Source organism: Procambarus clarkii, chromosome 12, assembly GCF_040958095.1.
Source record: "Procambarus clarkii isolate CNS0578487 chromosome 12, FALCON_Pclarkii_2.0, whole genome shotgun sequence".
In the NCBI taxonomy this organism is placed as follows: domain Eukaryota; kingdom Metazoa; phylum Arthropoda; class Malacostraca; order Decapoda; family Cambaridae; genus Procambarus; species Procambarus clarkii.
The window spans coordinates 18,003,459-18,022,461 of record NC_091161.1 but is presented as its reverse complement, the minus strand read 5'-3'; the positions used below and the strand labels follow the sequence as shown (position 1 = coordinate 18,022,461).

Below are 19,003 nucleotides of genomic sequence, written 5' to 3'. Positions count from 1 at the left end.
CCTGGGCCGCATGTATTATTTGTCTCTGGGTAGTCTCTGTTCCTGAACATATCCCATAGGTCATCAAGCTGGGGATATAGCGTCTCTTTGCTGTTAATTAATCTGCTTGAGTGAGTCCAAGTGAGTAAGGTAGCGATTTCTTCAAAGGCTAGTGGTTGGCTCGAGTCTAATTCCAGATACGTGTGAAAGGCTAGCCGGTTTATAGTATGCTTCGTATGCAGATCCCTGGTTAGTTGGTCTATATACACTGTTGTATCTAGGAAATTTATCGTGGAGTCAGTGTGTTCGAGGATAAACTTAAGGTTCTCATAAACTGTATTTGACCATGAAAAGAAACCTAGGCACGGGAACCGTCCTCCATTATTCCGAGCTGTCGTCTATGTAACAAATATACCGCCGGTCCGTCCTTCCTGTGGGATAGTTTCCTCTCAAACACCTACATGCACAAATATTTCAGCGATTGCCACACTACTTGGATGCTCTTATCGCTGTACCCTTGTTTTGCCGGTATGCTCATCATTTAAATTGCAAAAGGGTGTCTCATCACATGGAGGATGGCCTCCTACAGAGTTTTTCGAGGGGTCCTCCATACTCCTGCGTCTCTAAGTTTCTCTGATTCTTGCTTGTTATCTGTAAAAAAAAAAAAAAAAAAAGTTGCTACCACATTTGCAGCTTCTCTGTGGTATGCTCGGGTAGAGCGATACCACATCCATGGAAAAAAGGCGGGCCCCTCTTGAGACGGGGCCTCTAATTTCTGCAATTTTCTTGAGGAAATCCGTCATATCTTTGATTCTTTCTGGTAGTAGACGTAGTAAGGGGTTCAGGAGGGCGGTGCAGATCCAGTCTACTGGCCTTGTTGGGCCTGGCAGCTGCTCAGAACCCGTCTCCCTTGCCACGTTCCTGTTTCTTCTAGTGCTTTATGGATCTTTGGTAAAAGGTAGAGGTGGGGAATGATGGATTCAAAGGCTAGGAAGAAATCTCTCGCCCCTGCCTGCACGAGTCCTCCTTTCCCGTCCCCAGTCTTGTTCTCGAACAGCTTCAGGACTATCCTTTTACTCCTCGTTGGGCGTTTCTAAGTGCCGCATCCTGGTTGTGTATCTGTTTGTAGGCTGCAGTGTCTGCCAGGTGCCTCTTCATCTCGTTCCTGTAGTTGTCCTTCCTCCAGGCGACGACAGCACCTCCCTTATCCGCCGGCTTTATCACAATATCCGTGCGTCCTTTCAGCGTTGATAGGGCGTCCCTCTCCTCCCTTGTGAGATTGCAGTTGCGTCGTCCGTTCCGCACCGCGCTTGAGGTCTACCTTCATTTGCTGGATTACCAGTTTAAGGCCTAGGTTGTAGTTTGGGCACTGGACTGGTTTGTCGAGATGGAGGTACCTAAAAGAGAGCGAGAGTTTAGTTTTTAATTGCTCCCTGTGACTTACCTTGCTCCGGCCGGAGGTTGCTCCAAACTTGGTTGATTCTAGTTTCCAAGTTGTTGCAAAATATCGATAAATGGATCTGAGGAGGGGGGGGGGGGTAACGAGTCACTTACGAGCCTGGCCCGAGAACGGTATGCCGGAAACGAGCATTTGGCTTTTAAGAGGACAGGCTGCATTACTAATTTCAAGTCGTCAATGAAGTGGCAGAGTTCACCCAGACATGAAATTTACCATCTAGACCCGCATGGAGGAGCTTCCCTTACTAAGTACTTGTGTATATATATTGTATACATGTATAGACTGAGAAAGACTCCTATAAAGGTTTATTACAAGGACTCAAGCCTTCACTTTTATATGCATCCTACCACCCCGGTTTCTCTGAAGTGACCCATCTTTCTCCGAGAATCTGAGTCAAAGGTATATTTAGTGACCAGAATAATCTGGGGAAAGCCTTGTAGGAGCTCTGGGGCGTCCTTAAAGTAAGAGGCTGCCCAGAATATACCATAGGAGAAGCTGCCAAGAAACTGGCTCCTCTCCAGCAACAAAATATTGTTCGGGAACAATCATCCAGTCAATAGAGGATGGTTCTAAGTTATATATTCCTACAGCTTCAGGAAGCATCCGAAAGGAAGTTAACAAGCTCTAGTCTTAGATGAAGGAAACGATCGGCGAACTTCCGACCTAGAACTTGCTTCCTTCGGAGCCTTCTTTGTTAGCTTGGAGAAAAAATGGAAGTAATTAGTGTCCCTGCTCTTAAGGCCGTTATCTGTGGTCATGGAAGCTCCGCCAATTATATAATATTTTCTTCCCCAATCAAAAGATACTTTGCAGTTACAAATCAGTAACACAACGTTACCCCGTTCCGGAGACCCAGAAACGTTCACCTTAACACTTCACAGGTCCTGCCGCCTGATCACAATATTTGTCGATTTGCAGAATTGCTACAGCATTCAAGGGCTACCAATACCTTGTGCACGATGCAGATGATGGCAACGTAGCTGCAAGTGCTCAGCCTCCCGAAACTGTCCGACGGTATATTCAGCTTCCTAGGTTTAGCCCCGGTACTTTCCCCTCACGCTAAAACTTTCTTCTTGCCAGTCTTCCCTAATCCCAGCAGATGTATCACCCTCTTGGGTATTTTTCATATTATATATATATATATAGATATATATATATATATATATATTATATATATATATATATATATATATATATATATATATATATATATATATATATATATATATGATTGGACTGGTGGGATAGAAGACAGACTAACAAATATGGACGGAGAGGAGGGGATTGAAATGTAACCGAAATTGTTAGCTTAACATTAACTATATAATAAACCACAACTAAATGTTAAAATTAAGGGCCTGAAGAATGTTTTATCACTCTGAAGTGGTTAACGCATAGAGTACTTTAGACTATAACTATTAGAGGATCACTGCTTCAAGGCATAGTGTGTAAACTATTAAAATTATTAAACGTAGTTCCTTCACCTATTGTACTTGGGTGGGAATATGTATCTACTACATAATGACCAACTGCGATTCGAGAGAAGTTTTTCCAAGTAACTTTAATCCCTCCATACCTGCAGTAGCGTTGTAAGCGACCAATTTCTTGGGGTCTGGTGACCATACCTGCAGTGCCGTTGTACTGATGCACCCTCGTACATACCTGAAATGTCACATTAAATATATAAAAATACTAAATTGGACATCTTGTAAAGGTTGAGAAACATCCCGCAAGACAATCACTTGGGTCAGATTTCATCTAAATTGCTGACTTACCACCGAATGGTAAAACGCAATCTCAGACTTTAATCATCCACAGCCCGTTCTCAACACAACGTCCAAGTGATCGTCAACCCGGCAACCAAGTAAGTAATTATCAAAAGAAGGCACCAAACCGGGAAGGCTATGTAGCACCATCAAATGTGCGGGATAATCAGAAGGCGCTAAATATCACCAATTATGCCAATACGAGAACAGAAACACACAAGGCGAACGATATCAAAAGAATCAGAGTCACCAAGAATAATATCGAGAGACAAGCGACCTCGGGGGACAGTCGGAAAAAAAGAGACACGCTCGTCCCGAAAATCAGGACATTCAACAAGGATATGCACGACCATAAGAGGGACAATGCAATTAGGACAATAAGGAGCAGGGCGGCGCTCTAAGTGACCATGAGTGAAACGAGTTTGGCCAATACGCAATATCGCCAGGGCCGTTTCCCATCGCCGGTTAAGGAGGTAGGACGGTTAAGAGTACAACTTAAGAGAACGTAGTTACCAGTAACAGACGACCAACAAGCATGCCAACGGGTAAGGATGGGGGAATGGATAACCGGGTAAAAACGTCTGAATAAGGAATTGCTTTACGAGAGATGGGACAAGAACGGACAGCTTTCCTGGCAGCAGCATCCGCACGCTTATTTAAATTGACACCAATATGACTGGGACCTCAACAAAACTCAGCCAACTTAAATTTACTGTGAACAAGAAACAGCCAATGTTCGATCTCGACAACCATTGGTTGAACCAGATTAAAGGGCCCGAGAGCCATGAGGGCACTACATGAGCCCGCACTGACAGGCAGCGGGGAGAGTTAATAGACGGAGGAGAAGGACGGGAAGGAGGATCGGAGGGAGACGAGGAAGAAGACAGGAGACATGACAGACCAGGTAGAAAGAAGGGAAACCCCAGACAGAGGACCAGGAGGGGGATCCTTCGGTACAGAACTCAAAGAAACAGAGGAGGGGGCAGTGGGCGTATCAGGGTCCAAGGCACGGAAACGGCCGAGTCTGAGGAAGGTGGGAAGGACGAGGAGAGGAATAGTGCAACACGCGAGCATAAGGCGGGAGCCGGCAAACATGGCGCCTCACATGAAAAGATAAATGCTCCCGGTGCTTCAAGTTGAGGACACCTACCTCAAACTTGTAATGGATACACGCACGGGAGAAGGTAGGATGGGCCTCACAGCAGTTTACGCTGCGAGCCTGGGGAGAAGTGCACTCCGACTTATGATTGACTTTCGCCCCAACACAAAGGACAGAGAGAGCGCCCCAGAGCAGTGGAAGGCACCATGTGTAAACCCCCAGCACTTGTTACAGAGCCTAGGAGAAGGAATATACTCCTGGACGGAGCACCTGGCACCAGCAAGAATGACAGAAGGTGGAAGGGTCCTACCATCAAAGATAATCTTCACAACCCGAAGGGGTTGACGGCGACGACCACGAGGGGACGAGTAAACGTGTCAACCTGGAGGACAGAATGGCCTTGGGCATCGAGGATATGCCGAATATCATCGTGGCAGTCCTGCAGATTAAAAAACACCGGTAGCAACATGGGGCAGTAGAAGAATAGTGCCAACACTGGCTTTCAACCGAGCGTTCTTCGAGACCCGAACAGGGGTCACGACAAGGCAGGATAGGGCAGCCAAGTGGGAAGCTGCATCCCGAGAAGGAGCAGCAAAGACACATGTACCGAGACGAGTGGAGTTGAAGGTAAGAGGCATCCACAGAATCAACAAGTTGCTGTGGGAGGGAGAAGTCGTCAGGAGGCGTAGAATCAAGAGGGAGGAGATCAAGGAATTTGGCTCATGAAGCGTGACCAAACAAGGCCTGATACGCATCAGTACGGAAAGGGATTGAGCGAGTGCGGCCGTGGCGCAGACGGCGTTGAGAACCCCCAGAGAGAGGGGTGAAAAGACGCAGTAGTCACAACGAGAGACTTAGCTGCGCAGGGACGAAGTGGTCACCACTGGGGGCTTGAGGCTAGACACAACCACAGAGGAGGGAGGGGAGCCGAGGGAAGCAGTCAGGAGGGTCAAAGGAGGAGCAAGGTCGGGGTCCAACACAGTGGGGGTTACAGAGCTCTGTCTTCCAATACAGTCCGACTCGGGGGCTTGGTCGCCCACCTCACGAGCCTGAAAGAGTACAAGAGAAACATTCAACGACAAATACGAAGAGAATTTCATCCACGAATGTGCACCATACCCACCATGGAGCCACAATTAGAGGCAGGACACCCAACTAGAAGTTATCGCCGATCATGCCAGGGTATGACTGTCGGTCGTGAGTATACTCGTTGTCGGTCGTGAGTATACGCCCGACAAACGCCACCTTAAGAACCGTCAGTTCGTCCCGACCGGGTTCAGTGACAAAAAGGGGATTGACAATAAAAGGTTCCCCTCGCTCGAGACGTTGGGTACTACAGTTCTATGGGTGTAAGTATGCCTCCTCAAGCTCCCGGACGTCAAAATAGAAGAAGTGCAAAGGAATAACCAAAATAAGCAAAAGGTCGGCAGGAAACCACAAGCAGATAAGAGAAGAGGGGGAGAAAAACGAAGCAGAAGGAAAAGGAAAAATCATTCAGCACAATTAGAGAGGACAGCAGCAGGAGCACAAGGCCACAGAAGGACATAGGACTGTCCCAAGGAGCATCACACTTTGGCAGCCGCCCACCAAGCCCCCCCCCCCTCACGGCAACAACGAGCGAAACAGGGAGGGGGGGCCCGGCAACCAAACATGATCTATCTTGAGGTTATCGGGAGATGATTTCGGGGCTTTAGTGTCCCCGCTTCCCGGTCCTCGACCAGGCCTCCACCCCCAGGAAGCAGCCCGTAACAGCTGACTAACACCCAGGTACCTATTTTACTGCTAGGTAACAGGGACAAAGGGTGAAAGAAACTCTGCCCATTGTTTCTCACCGGCGCCTGGGATCGAACCCAGGACCACAGGATCACAAGTCCAGCGTGCTGTCCGCTCGGCCGACCGGCTCCCATTATGATCGTGAAGTCTGAGTACCCAAATGAGCCACACACACACACACATTAGAAAGAACTTTTTTAGCATCAGAGTAGTTAGTAAATGGAATGCACTAGGAAGTGATGTGGTGGAGGCTGACTCCATACACAGTTTCAAATGTAGATATGACACGAGCCCAGTAGGCTCAGGAATCTGTACATCAGTTGATTGGCGGTTGTGAGGCGGGACCAAAGAGCCAGAGCTCAACCCCTGCAAACACAACTAGGCTAGTACAACTAGGCGAGAACATTTAACTTGTCCTCAGTCTATGCTCGTTCCTGCACTGACCCACAACAGTTTACATTTTAGCACTGTACTTAAGAGTTTTTGATTTGTGACCTATTATATATTATTTATTAGGGGAGGGAGACAGTTTGTAATACACTCACGTACTATTGTTTCCTTCAACAACTATCAGACCTATACACAATTTAAATATACATTAATATTTACTTATATTGGACAATATAGTACTTTGTTATACAGGACGTTAATGTTAATTATGGCGTTTCTGGGGTTGGCGGCAGCGTAGACGACACTGACTCAGGATGGTTAGTTTCATTCACATAGGATGGTCCGGGGGGGGGGGGGTATGTGACGCTTGCTAGATTAAAAGTCTTTGGCCCATATTTCAAGGATTGAAATCCGATAGTTCACAAGAAACATAACTGCTTGAATTTAACTATAATTTTTTAAACTTTTTTCACCTACTTTTTTATCAAACAGTAAATTTCACTACAAGTTGACACTCTAGCAGCTGTTGTGGAACAGTATTACATAGCAATCGTTTTAAAGTAGAATTTTGTTTTAATAATCATCGAAAGTCCTAATACAGATAAAAGTCTACTAATAAACAAGTATATTTCTCAATATCATTATATTTACAAATGAGTAAACCAGAGCTAATTGAATTACTTTAAATAAAGCCTTAACATCTTTTAACTATGCTTATTTAGACAATCAGCAAATATAGACTATTCTACCAAGAGAATACAATGTGATAAAACAACTGATCATCTAGAGTAACTTGCCTGTAAGCCTGGCGCAGGTAACCTCATGCACAGGACTGTCCAGGTGACTAATTTAGTAAAACCAATGAGGCGGGCGCTGAGCAGCACCTCTCCCCACGCCGGCCCGCGCCACACTGCCCGCCGCGCCTCTTGACTAGCTTGGCCTGATGGGTCAACTACCTGTGACGTCATTCACCTCACCTGACATGAGGCCGCCTCACACACAAATAATTCACAAGTCACTTCCACAATATTAATAGAGAGTTTATTTCTATTAATGTGAAGTATGAGCAAGTGTCAGTATGTATTAAAAGCACATACTTCACTACTGGACATTAAACCCACTACCACACCCACCTAGTAGCTTGGAAGCTCCATAACGCCTTCTGTAACTATTTCGGCCAGGGGCCAGGTACAGCAACCTGTTACGGTGCTCAGCGTTCTGTATGTATATATATGCATTTACTGTGTGGCTGTAGGTCGAACTCTTACCTCGTGGACTCCCCCTTTCTAATTTTCGGGTGTCTAATTTACCGATTAAAGACCTATTTTTTCTCTGTCATATCAACTACATATAAACCTCCTACCTACAGAAGGCTGCTAGCAAGGCTCCAAGACCCTCGCGATATAAACATTCTTAGACTATTGTACCGTCTTCTTTCACACAACTTTATCATATTTATATATAAAGCATTTAACTGAACAAGCTTCAACGACCTTAACATCTCACCAGTGTATTGACAGCTCTAACATTGAAAACGATCTCTGACGTCCTTGTGACTCATTGGCCTCTAGTTTTTTTTTCTACAAACCCTTGTTTTCCTGTTCATAGCTTTGAAAAATACTGCTTCGTCTACCTTGTCAAATTCCCTTAGAATCTTGTATATTGTTATATTCCCTTCTCCCACGTTTTGCATACAACAGAGCTAACTGTCTCTTGCATATTGTAAATACTGCCCAGACCAAACATTCACACATGATGACAAAACACCCGAGGACATTGACACCCAACTACACCTTATACAATACAGTCACAAGCAGCGGGTGCAACAACACTGCTCATCACCCACAGGAGAAGGTACTCGTTTACCTCTTCCATACGAGCCAGGAGACTTATCACACAGTACCAAAACAGATTCATACAAAACCAGCCCAGACATGGCCAAGTACTCTTGGACCTCACTATACTCTGATACCGTTTACTCAATAGTCTGGTCAATGCTCACGCCAAGTAATGATGTGCCTAGTTTTTTATCTATATATAAAAATGGAAGTGTTTCTTTGTGCATAACCGCTAATCTCAGAAAGTTCTTTACCGGTTGCTTTGAAATTTTCACACAATGTTCCATTCGCATCAGAGCAGATTTTTATATGCATACTATATAGTTGTCACGTCTGTGACGGTACAAAAAAATGCTTTTTCAGAAAAATTCTGGTTTACACGTGTTTTTCATGTGAGGGAAATCTTCGAAACCTCTTTACCGATTCCTTTGAAATTTTGACAACATTGCATTCGAATAGGCGCATCTTTTTTATATATCTACTATATACATGGCTCACCTGTGACAGGGAAAAAACATGCTTTTTTGAAAAACAGCGCCATCTGTTGGTCGTAAGAGCCACACACGATGTAACCGAAAGTCCTTCACCGATTGCTTTGAAATTTTGACAATACTGCATTCGAATAGGCGCATCTTTTTATATACCTACTATATAGATTCCACCCCGGTGACAGGTAAAAACATGCGTTTTTGAGAAACGGCGCCATCTGTTGCACATAATAGCAACATGCACGAAACACTAAATATGTCAGTAATTCCATTTCAATGTTTCCGATTGCATTGATAAATTTTATTTTCATAGATTTCGATTTTTTTATTTTTGTTTGAATTATTTTGTGTGACATTGTGTTGGAATTGAGCTGTGTTGTTTGCCATACGGTTCATTTCGTAAGTACAAGTAGAGATGCCATACCTATGGCAGGTATAACTGTTTTTCTTGGAAAACAGCGCCATCTGTTGCACGTAAGAGCAACACACATGCTATACTAAATATGTTACAATTCCATTTCAGTGTTTCTGATTGCATTGATAAATTGAATTTTCATACATTTTGATTTGATTATTTTGTGTGAATTGCAGTAGAATTGAGCTGTGTTGTTTTACCATACCGTTTATTTCATCGGTATGTTTTATTTTTTTATTTTTTCATATTTTCATTTCATTTTTTAACTTTTTCTTATATTTCAGTTATTGGAACATCAGATCACTTGATGTTCCCAATTTCTGATGGGAACATGAGACCATTTGGGAAGGCATTGGACGAGGGAGGGGGAATGGTGGGGATGACGAGGGGACGGAAGTGAGAGATGGTGGGGAGGACGAGGGGACAAGAGAGGGGGTAATGGCGGGAAAGGACGAGGGGACAGGGAAGTTTGGGATGGTGGGGACGAGGGGATGGGGGAATGGAGAATGGTTGGGAGGACAAAGGGACAGGGGAGTGGGGCATTGTGGGAGGGAAGTGGGGCATGGTGGGAAGGAAGAGGGGATGGGGGAGTTGGGAATGTTTGGGAGGCCAAGGAGACTGGTGAGAGGGGAATGGTGGGGAGGACTGGGGGACAGGGAAGGTTGCTGTGGCTCAGCAACGCACATGTGATGCAGAGCCACAGCAACACGTGGCCGGGTACTGCTAGTTATTTATAAAATACACAAAATTTACAAATACACAGCACAAATACAAACCCTTAAGAATTTTGTAAATTCATTAAAAAAATCTGGGTAAACAACTACACCACTTTCAAACAAATCACTTACTCCCAACGACAGAAACATCACTGACTCGGCAGAGGTCATACAAGTTTTCCGGCAACACGGGCAGACAATCTTTCACCTACACAGCCAACTGCACTTCAGAACCGCTGACACCAGGAGAGGTCAAGATAATGCTACTTACGCCCCCCCCCCCCAACAGAGCCCCGGAGGCCTCGGGTATAGGCCATGAACTCATTAGACGCCTCCCTATGACGCTTATCAACAGCCTGACTGCTCTCAATAATGCCTCCCTTGTTCCAGATAATTTTCTCAACTCTTAAAAAGCAACTGCTATTCTCATCCCAATACCAGGAAAACCACATAATGACCCCAAAAACTACCGACCAATCAACCTACTTGAAACGCTTGGGAAGGTTTTCGAGCATCCAGTAAACCTCAGACTTAGACAACATCTTGATGACAATGACCTACTAAATGAAAGACAGTTCGAATTCTTGTCCCACAGGTCGACGCACGATGCTCCTATAATAGTGCTTAACTACATACTAATCAACCAGAAAGAATGCCGCAAGACAGCACTAGTGACCAAAGACGTCGAGTCTTTGTTTCGAGTCTTTGTTTTGAGTCGAGTCTGAGTCTTCTGTCTGTTTCGAGACGTAAACGGTCTCCGTGGTGTAGTGGTAAGACACTCGCCTGGCGTTCCACGAGCGCTATGTCATGGGTTCGTATCCTGGCCGGGGAGGATTTACTGGGCGCAATTCCTTAACTGTAGCCTCTGTTTAACGCAACAGTAAAATGTGTACTTGGATGAAAAAACGATTCTTCGCGGCAGGGGATCGTATTCCAGGGACCTGCCCGAAACGCTATGCGTACTAGTGGCTGTACAAGAATGTAACAACTCTTGTATATATCTTAAAAAAAAAAAAAAAAAAAGGCCTTCGACAGGGTATGGCACGAGGGACTTTAACAAAATGTCTAACAACTCTGACCTGCCCTGAACACTAAGAAACTACTCTGCAATTACTTGGACGACCGACAGATGAGGATTCGCTTTCTGAGCTTCCACTCTCACTACTTCTCTCATCACTCAGGGGTCCCACAAGGCTCCCACCAGTCGCACTTACATAAAAGCGCGACTGGTAAATACAGTCGAACCACATTAAATCCACCATCACATAATACATCTACAAGAAACGTGCTAACACAATACTCGACAAACTCTACTCGCAATCACCAACCCCAACATATATTCCCGTCACCAAAAACACTACAATACTCGGCCTAAATCGTGACAATAACTTTGAAATACACTGCACGCAAACTTATTTATTAATTTTTTATTTATTTATTTATATACAAGAAGGTACATTGGGTTTGTGAGAATACATAGCATGGTACAGTAATTACACTCTTGTAAAGCCACTAGTACGCGCAGCGTTTCGGGCAGGTCCTTAATCTAACAGATAATTTTAAGTAGGTAAATTCTATCAGAATTAATAAAATGATAACAAATACATTGCAAGAAAAAAAATGAGATGTGAGAGATTAGTAAGTATATTAAAGCACATTGGTATATTAAAGCTCTGATTGATTACATTGACAGCTTGATTGGTAATTTAAACAAGATTAATAGACACCATACAGCAGATTGACAGCACATATAAGAAGACAGCAATGATCGCAATGATAAAGATGTTCAGATTGGGTACATAAACATTGGGAGATTGGGTAGCAATAGATACAGTGCAGTTTTAAAGCAAAAGGTAAAAAACTATGAAGATGAAATTAGGTACTTATTAGTATTGTTTTTGAATGATGCAAATGTTGGACAACTTTACAATTCAATAGGGAATGAGTTCCATAGACTGGGTCCCTTTATTTGCATAGTGTTTACACAAATTAAGTTTGACTCTGGGGATATCAAAGAGATATTTATTTCTGGTGTGGTGATAATGGGTCCTATTACATCTGTCCAGGGAGAGTTTCAGAACAGGATTTACATTTAAGAACAGGGTTTTGTAAATGTAGTTGACACAAGAGAATTTGTGGAGTGAGATTATGTTAAGCATGTTTAGGGAGTTAAACAAGGGGGCTGAGTGTTGTCTGAAAGCAGAATTTGTTATTATTCTGATAGCAGGTTTTTGCTGGGTAATGATGGACTTGAGGTGGTTTGCAGTAGTTGAACCCCATGCACAGATACCATAATTAAGATAGGGATAGATTAGTGCATAATATAGAGAGATGAGAGCAGAGTTAGGTACATAATATCTGATTTTGGAGAGTATACCAACTGTTTTAGAGACTTTCTTAGTTATGTGTTGTATGTGGGTACTGAAGTTGAGTCTCTTGTCTAGGAATAGGCCAAGAAACTTTCCATCATTTTTATTGCTAATGTTTACATTGTCTATCTGAAGCTGAATTGCATTTGTAGATTTGCTTCCAAATAAGATGTAGTAGGTCTTTTCTATGTTAAGTGTTAGTTTGTTGGTTGACATCCATAAGTGGACTTTTTTTAGTTCATTATTAACAACATTATTTAGTGTATGTGGGTTGGGGTTAGAGTAGATGAGGTTAGTATCATCAGCAAACAAAATAGGTTTCAGAATGTTAGAGACATTAGGCAGATCATTAATGTATATAAGAAATAGAAGAGGTCCCAAAATGCTGCCCTGTGGCACTCCAACGGTTATTGGTAGAGTGGGAGAGGTTATATTATTGATGGCTACACATTGGTGTCTATCACTAAGATAGGATTGGATATAGTCCACTGTATGGCCTCGAATTCCATAATGATGGAGTTCACGTAAGAGGTAATTGTGATTAACAGTATCAAAGGCCTTTCTCAGCTCAATGAAGAGTCCAATTGGAAACTCATTTTTGTCAAGGGCTGAGTAAATTATATCAAGGAGACTAATAATTGCATCGTTGGTACTCTTTTGGGAGCGATAGCCAAACTGACAGGGTCTAAGAATGTCAAATTTTACGAGGTAGGAATAGAGCTGTTTGTAGATAATTTTTTCAAATATTTTTGATAGTATGGGTAGGTTTGATATTGGTCTATAATTGTTTATGTCTGCCAGATTACCTCCTTTATGAACTGGCGTTACTCTTGCTTTTTTAAGGATATCAGGGAAGGTATGACACTCATGGGATTTGCTGAACAGCAGAGCTATAGGTGGCGCAAGGGCGTGGAAGGCGCTCTTGTATACAATGGATGGGATTTCACTGATGTTCCCAGCTTTGGTTTTTAGTGAGTGTATGATGGACACAACATCTGTCGGGCTGACTGGTGAGAGGAGAAGAGAGTTTGGATAGCTGCCTGAGAGATATGTGTTGATATGTGTCTGAATCTGTGGGATTTTACTGGCAAGGTTAGCACCAACCGATGAAAAGAAGCTATTAAATTCATTCGCCATTTCTAAATCAGATGACGGTGTAAGGCCATCCTTATAGAGTGTTATCTGGTTGTGGGAGTGTTGTTTAGTTCCTAGGATATTAGAGATGGTTTTCCATGTGCTTTTCATGTTGCCTTTTGCTTCTTTGAATCCAGTCTCATAATATGAAAATTTAGCTTTTCTTATGATACTAGTAAGCACTGATGAGTACCTCTTAACTACTTCCTTTGTAACTAGGCCAATCCTAAATTTCTTTTCATATTCATGTTTTTTGTTGATTGATTTCATTATGCTACTTGTGAGTAATGGGTTATTTTTTCTGTTATCAGTTACTTGTTTGGTAAGGAGGGGACAGTGAGTGTTGTAGAGGCTTAGAGTTTTGGAGAGAAAGAGGTTAGTTAATGAGTTTATATCCTGTGTATTATTAAATTCAGATTCCCAGTTAATATTGTGAAGTGCATTAGAAAGATTGCCTAAAGCTGATTCACTGTGTAGCCTGAATGAGAGTTTCCTGCTTTCTGGTGGTGCTGTGTCCATGTTTGCTATGAGGATAGTGGTCAGTTGTTCTGTCATAGATTATCCCAGATGTAAGGGAAGCTGTTATATTAGTCCATAAGAGATCCAGGGTAGTGGCAGATGTTTGAATGACTCGGGTGGCCAAAATACGCCAAAGCAAAAAGTCCCTTCTTCGACTATGCAGACACGAACACCAACGCACCAAAAAAGCTACACTTGGCAAAAGCCCTAATTCGTCCTCACATAACATACACCCCAATGTCCCTAATGCTCTCAGCCAACACAAGTAAGTAATTATCAAAGAAGGCACCAAGTCAGGAAGGCTATGTAACACCATCAAATGTATGGAATAATCAGAGGGCGCTAAATATCACTGAGGATGCCAATATGAGAACAGAAACGCATCAGGCGAGCGATATCAAAAGGATCCGATTCACCAAGAAATCTATCGAGGGATAAGTGACCGCGGGGGACGGTCTGAGAGCAAGACACATGCTCGTCCTGGAAGTCAGGACATTCAACAAGGATATACACAACTGTAAGAGGGACAATGCAGTTTGGACAATAAGGAGCAGGGCGGCGCTCCATTAAGTGTACGTGAGTTAAGCACGTATGGCCAATACGCAGCCTTGCCAGAGCTGTTTCCCATCGTCTGTTACAGTGGTATGAGGAAGACCACAGGGACGCACTACGAGTACGTAGTTTGTTACCAGTAACAGAAGACCAACAACCCTGCCAACGGGCAAGGATGCAGGAATGAATAACTGGGTAAAAGTCGGAATAAGGAAAACATTTATGATAGATGGAACAAGTGCGAATAGCTTCCTTTGCGGCTGCAGCCGCACGCTCATTTAAAGAGCCACCAATATGGTTGGGAACCCAGCAAAACTAAATTGATTTAAATCTACTGGAGATAAGAAACAGTCAATGTTGAATCTCGACGACCACCAGATGGACTGGATTAAATGACTCCAGAGCCATGTGGGCACTGCGAGTCATCTACAGCCACAAAGGAGGATTGACAGCGAGAAAGCAGGAGACGAAGAGCAGAGAGAATAGCATAACGTTCTGCCGTGAAGATGTTAGTCTCCGGAGGCAGGCGACACATATAGATGTGGTCAGGAAAACAGTAGCCTACACTGTCTGCAGACTTAAGACCCATCGGCGAAGATAGAGACTGAGCGGTAATGTCAAGAAAAGTTTTCAAAGAAAAGACGTTTCAGAACTGTAGAAGGGGTAAAAGCTTTAGTGATGTGAGTCAGCGATTTGCAATATTGAGGAAGGGGACCCACCACAGGGGCAAGGAATGAACAAAATGGAGAAATATTAGTGATACTAATCTAAAGAGAATTTTGCAGGCGAGAAAACCGAACAGAAAGAGGGAGGTGGTGAAGGGTAACAAGAGGGGGAAAACATCAGAGCACGACACAGGCGAATGTGAGGGTGTTGTAAAGACCGCGCAAGGTAGCAAAAACAGTATCGATCTCGGCGGTCCTGGAGAGACAGGAAGCCAGTGTCAACGTATAAGCTCAGGGCAGGAGTCGAACGAAAGACACCAGACCTGAGGCGCAGCCCTGTATGGTGCAAAAGTTCAAGACGGCGAAGAGAAGGAGAAGCAGAAGAGTAAGCAGGGCAACCAAAATCGAGTTTACAGTATGAGAAAGGAATGCAAAGAGAGGAGCGAATGCCTATCCTCTCCTTAAGAATTATAAGACAGAACCTTAAGTAGGTTAAGGACCTTAGAGCCTTCAACACGAAGGTAAGGGATATGGGGCGACCAAGACAAACGAGTGTCAAAGATTAACCCCAAAATCTTCTCAGAATCTTTGTACACAAGGGGAAGACCATAACGCGACAAAGAAGGACGAAGGGCGACATGCTTTCGAGTATAAGTCATAGCACAAGTCTTAGTTGCAGAGACCCCTTACGAGATGATTGGTGACCAAAGATGACACGGCATCAATCGCAAGTTGAAGCCGCCGTTGAAGGAAAGGCGAATCACCATCACGACAGCAAAGAGAAAGATCGCCGACATAAAGAGCGGAGAAGATGCCAGAAGGAATGGAGGAAAGGAGACCATTCAGAGCAACCAGAAAGAGTAGTGCTCAGAACAGTACCTTGGGGTACACCTTCATACTGTCGATAAGAGACAGAGAGAGTGGTACCAAGCCTGACTAAAGGAACGATGAGAGAGGTAGCTTTGGAGGAAGAGAGGGAGATTACACGAAGGCCAAAAGAACGAAGTTGGGACAGAATATAATATCTCCAGGTTGTGTCATAAGCCTTTTCCAGGTCAAAGAGGACAGCAACATCGGAGGTCTTCGCAGCAAAAGCAGTACGAATATAGACCTCCAAGTTCACCAGGACATCAGTTGTGCTGCGGCACTTGCGAAAACCAAATTGAGATGGAGAGAGGTGGTGATGGTCTTCCAAGAACCACATCAGACGAACATTTACCAAATGCTCAAAGAGTTTGCAGACAGATCGTGAGGGCAATAGGACGGACGTCCTTAGGGGATGTCCCGAGAAACCCCGGTTACCAAAGAGAAATTACAACGGCATCGAGCCGTTGTAATTTCATGATTACATTTCAAAATGTAATCTCAGGGACTGACGACTACTTCCAGACCTGGTTATACAGACTCAGTAAATACTGACACGTGCTAGGAGGGCGATGGCGAAGCATCTCATAATGAATGTCATTCGGGCCCGCTGCCGTACAAGCACAGAGGGCCAGGGCAGACTGAAGTTCAGAAAAAGCGAAGGGATCGTAATAGGTAAGGCGGAGATAAGTGCGGAAATCTAAGGGATGAGATTCAAAAACGGGCTTACAAAGAAGTAAGGATTAAGGAAGATGAGAACCAAAGCTAACAGTAGAAAAGTGGTAACCCAGTTCGGTTGTGATCTGCACTGGTTCCGCCACAAGAGTAGTACAGAGTTGAAGAACCGGCGAGATGTCTGGAACGAACTTACCACAATCTTACGGATCTTCTTCCAGCTCTGCGGCAGAGGAGTATCGGACGTAATGGTGGAAACATAAGCTTTCCAACTCCTGCACATAGCTGAACGAAAGGTCATACGGGCCACCGCATTTGCTTTCCGAAACAAAATAACAGAATCAACCGTCTGCCGGCGTTGATGTTTCTTCCATGCCGCACTCTTAGAGCGGACAGCCCGAGCAAAGTCTGCATTCCACCAGGGAACGCACTTCCGCCTTCACTTCACTTCCCAAGGAGAAAGAGCGAGGAATAGAGCGGAGGGCAGCGTCGAAGACGGTGTCATAAAAAAGGAGGAGGATGCAAGGAGGAGGGCACAAGGAGGAGGGCGCAAGGAGGAGGGCGCAAGGAGAGGTCAGAGAGAGTAGCACGGAGGGTGAATAGGTTCCAGTCGGCTTTGGCAAACTGCCACCTAGGGAAGGAGAGGGAAAGGTGGAAATAGAAAAAGGAAACGGATGGGGAAATGGTCCCCGTTATGGAGGTCATCAAGAACCCGCCACGTGAGATCTAAGTAATGGGACGACGAGCAGACACACATCAAGACAGGAAAGGGTGCGAGGTCCAGAGTCCTCATGGGTCGGTTCAAAATAATTCAGAAGAGAGAGGGAAAGAGAGAGGACGAACGGTTCGAGAAGGCGGCCTTTGTCAGAACATCACCCCAAAGGGTATGTCGACAGTTGAAATCACCCAACAGGAGCACCGGCTGTGGCAAGGAGTCCAGGAGGTGCTCAAGATCAGGAAGAGAAGGCGGGACATTTAGAGGGAAGTGAATGGAACAGACTGTATACCATTTAATCACAAACATGGGCAGCAGAACAATGGATAGGGGATGGAAACAGTAGGAAGGACGAAGGGAATATCAGTACGAATCAAGAGAGCAGTAGAGTTATGGGCCCCAGCAAGAGCTTGGGTGGAGGGGGGGGGTAAGAAAGAAAGTAATAACCACGAAAGTGACCAGAACGAGCACCAAGCATCGTCTCCTGGAGACAAACACAAAGTGGTGAAAACTGTGTAATCAGCAATTGGAGTTCATGGAAGTTGGCATAAAATCCACGAATATTCCTTTGACGATCCAGGTGTTTCAAGTTGAGGACGACTTCCTCATGTTTGTAGTGTATACAAGAGCGGGAGAATGTAGGGTGGAACTCACCGCAATTGAGGCAGCGAGCCTGGAGAATTTCACTCTAACTTTTGAGTGACCATCGTCCCCACACATGGGGCATAGATACACAGTACTTGTGCATTTGAGGACACCATGCGCACACTTCCTGCACCTATTGCAATGTCTAGGAGAGGGACTGTACTTGCGAATGGAGCATCTGGCACCAGCAAGAATTAGAGGGTGGAAGGGTCCTACTATCAAAGGTGACTTTGACAACTCGAAGGGGCTGACCGCGACAACCATATGGGGGGGGGGAAGAGTGTAAACGTGTCCAACTGGAGGAGAGAATGGCCTTGGGCTTCGGGGATATGTTTAATATCCTCATGGCAGTCATTTTTAGCATATCCTCATTTGGTAGTCATCTCTCACTTCCATTCCCTCGTCATCCCCACCATTCCCCACTCCCTCGTCCGATTCCTTCCCAATTGGTCTGATGTTCCCATCAGAAAATTGGGAACATCAAGTGAACTGACGTTCCTATCACTGAAATATAAGAAAAAGTTGCAACAAGGTGTGGGAGGAGAACAGTGCCAACACTGACATTTAACTGAGCGATTTCTTTTTTACCCGAACAGGGGTCTCCCCAATGCAGTACATTGTGGCTAAGTGGGTAGCTGCATCCTTAGAAGCTGCAGCGATGACACGTGTACCGAAATGGTGGGGTTGAAAGTAACAGACATCTACTTAATCAACAAGGTGCCTATGGAGGGAAAATTCGTCAGGAGGAGTGGAAACCAGATGATGGAGGTCAGGCGTGGTACATATTAGTATGGGAAGGTAACGTGCGAGTGCGGCCGTGGCGGGGACGGCGTTGAGCACCCCCAGAGAGGGGTTAAAAGGCGCAGTAGTTAGAATAAGAGGCTGAGCCGTGACAGGGGATGGGGTGGTAATCGCTGGGGGCTGGGAACTCGACCCTACCAC

General features: G+C 44.6%; 1 long non-coding RNA gene across 1 annotated transcript; it reads right to left on the bottom strand.

Annotated features, from left to right (window-relative positions):
• Nucleotides 1-1,097: 1,097 nt before the first annotated feature.
• Nucleotides 1,098-7,577, bottom strand: LOC138364105 (uncharacterized). The gene is made up of 2 exons (XR_011228295.1): nucleotides 7,264-7,577; nucleotides 1,098-1,376 (listed from the first exon to the last, which is right to left on the bottom strand). It is a non-coding gene; the product is annotated as an uncharacterized lncRNA (long non-coding RNA).
• Nucleotides 7,578-19,003: the final 11,426 nt, after the last annotated feature.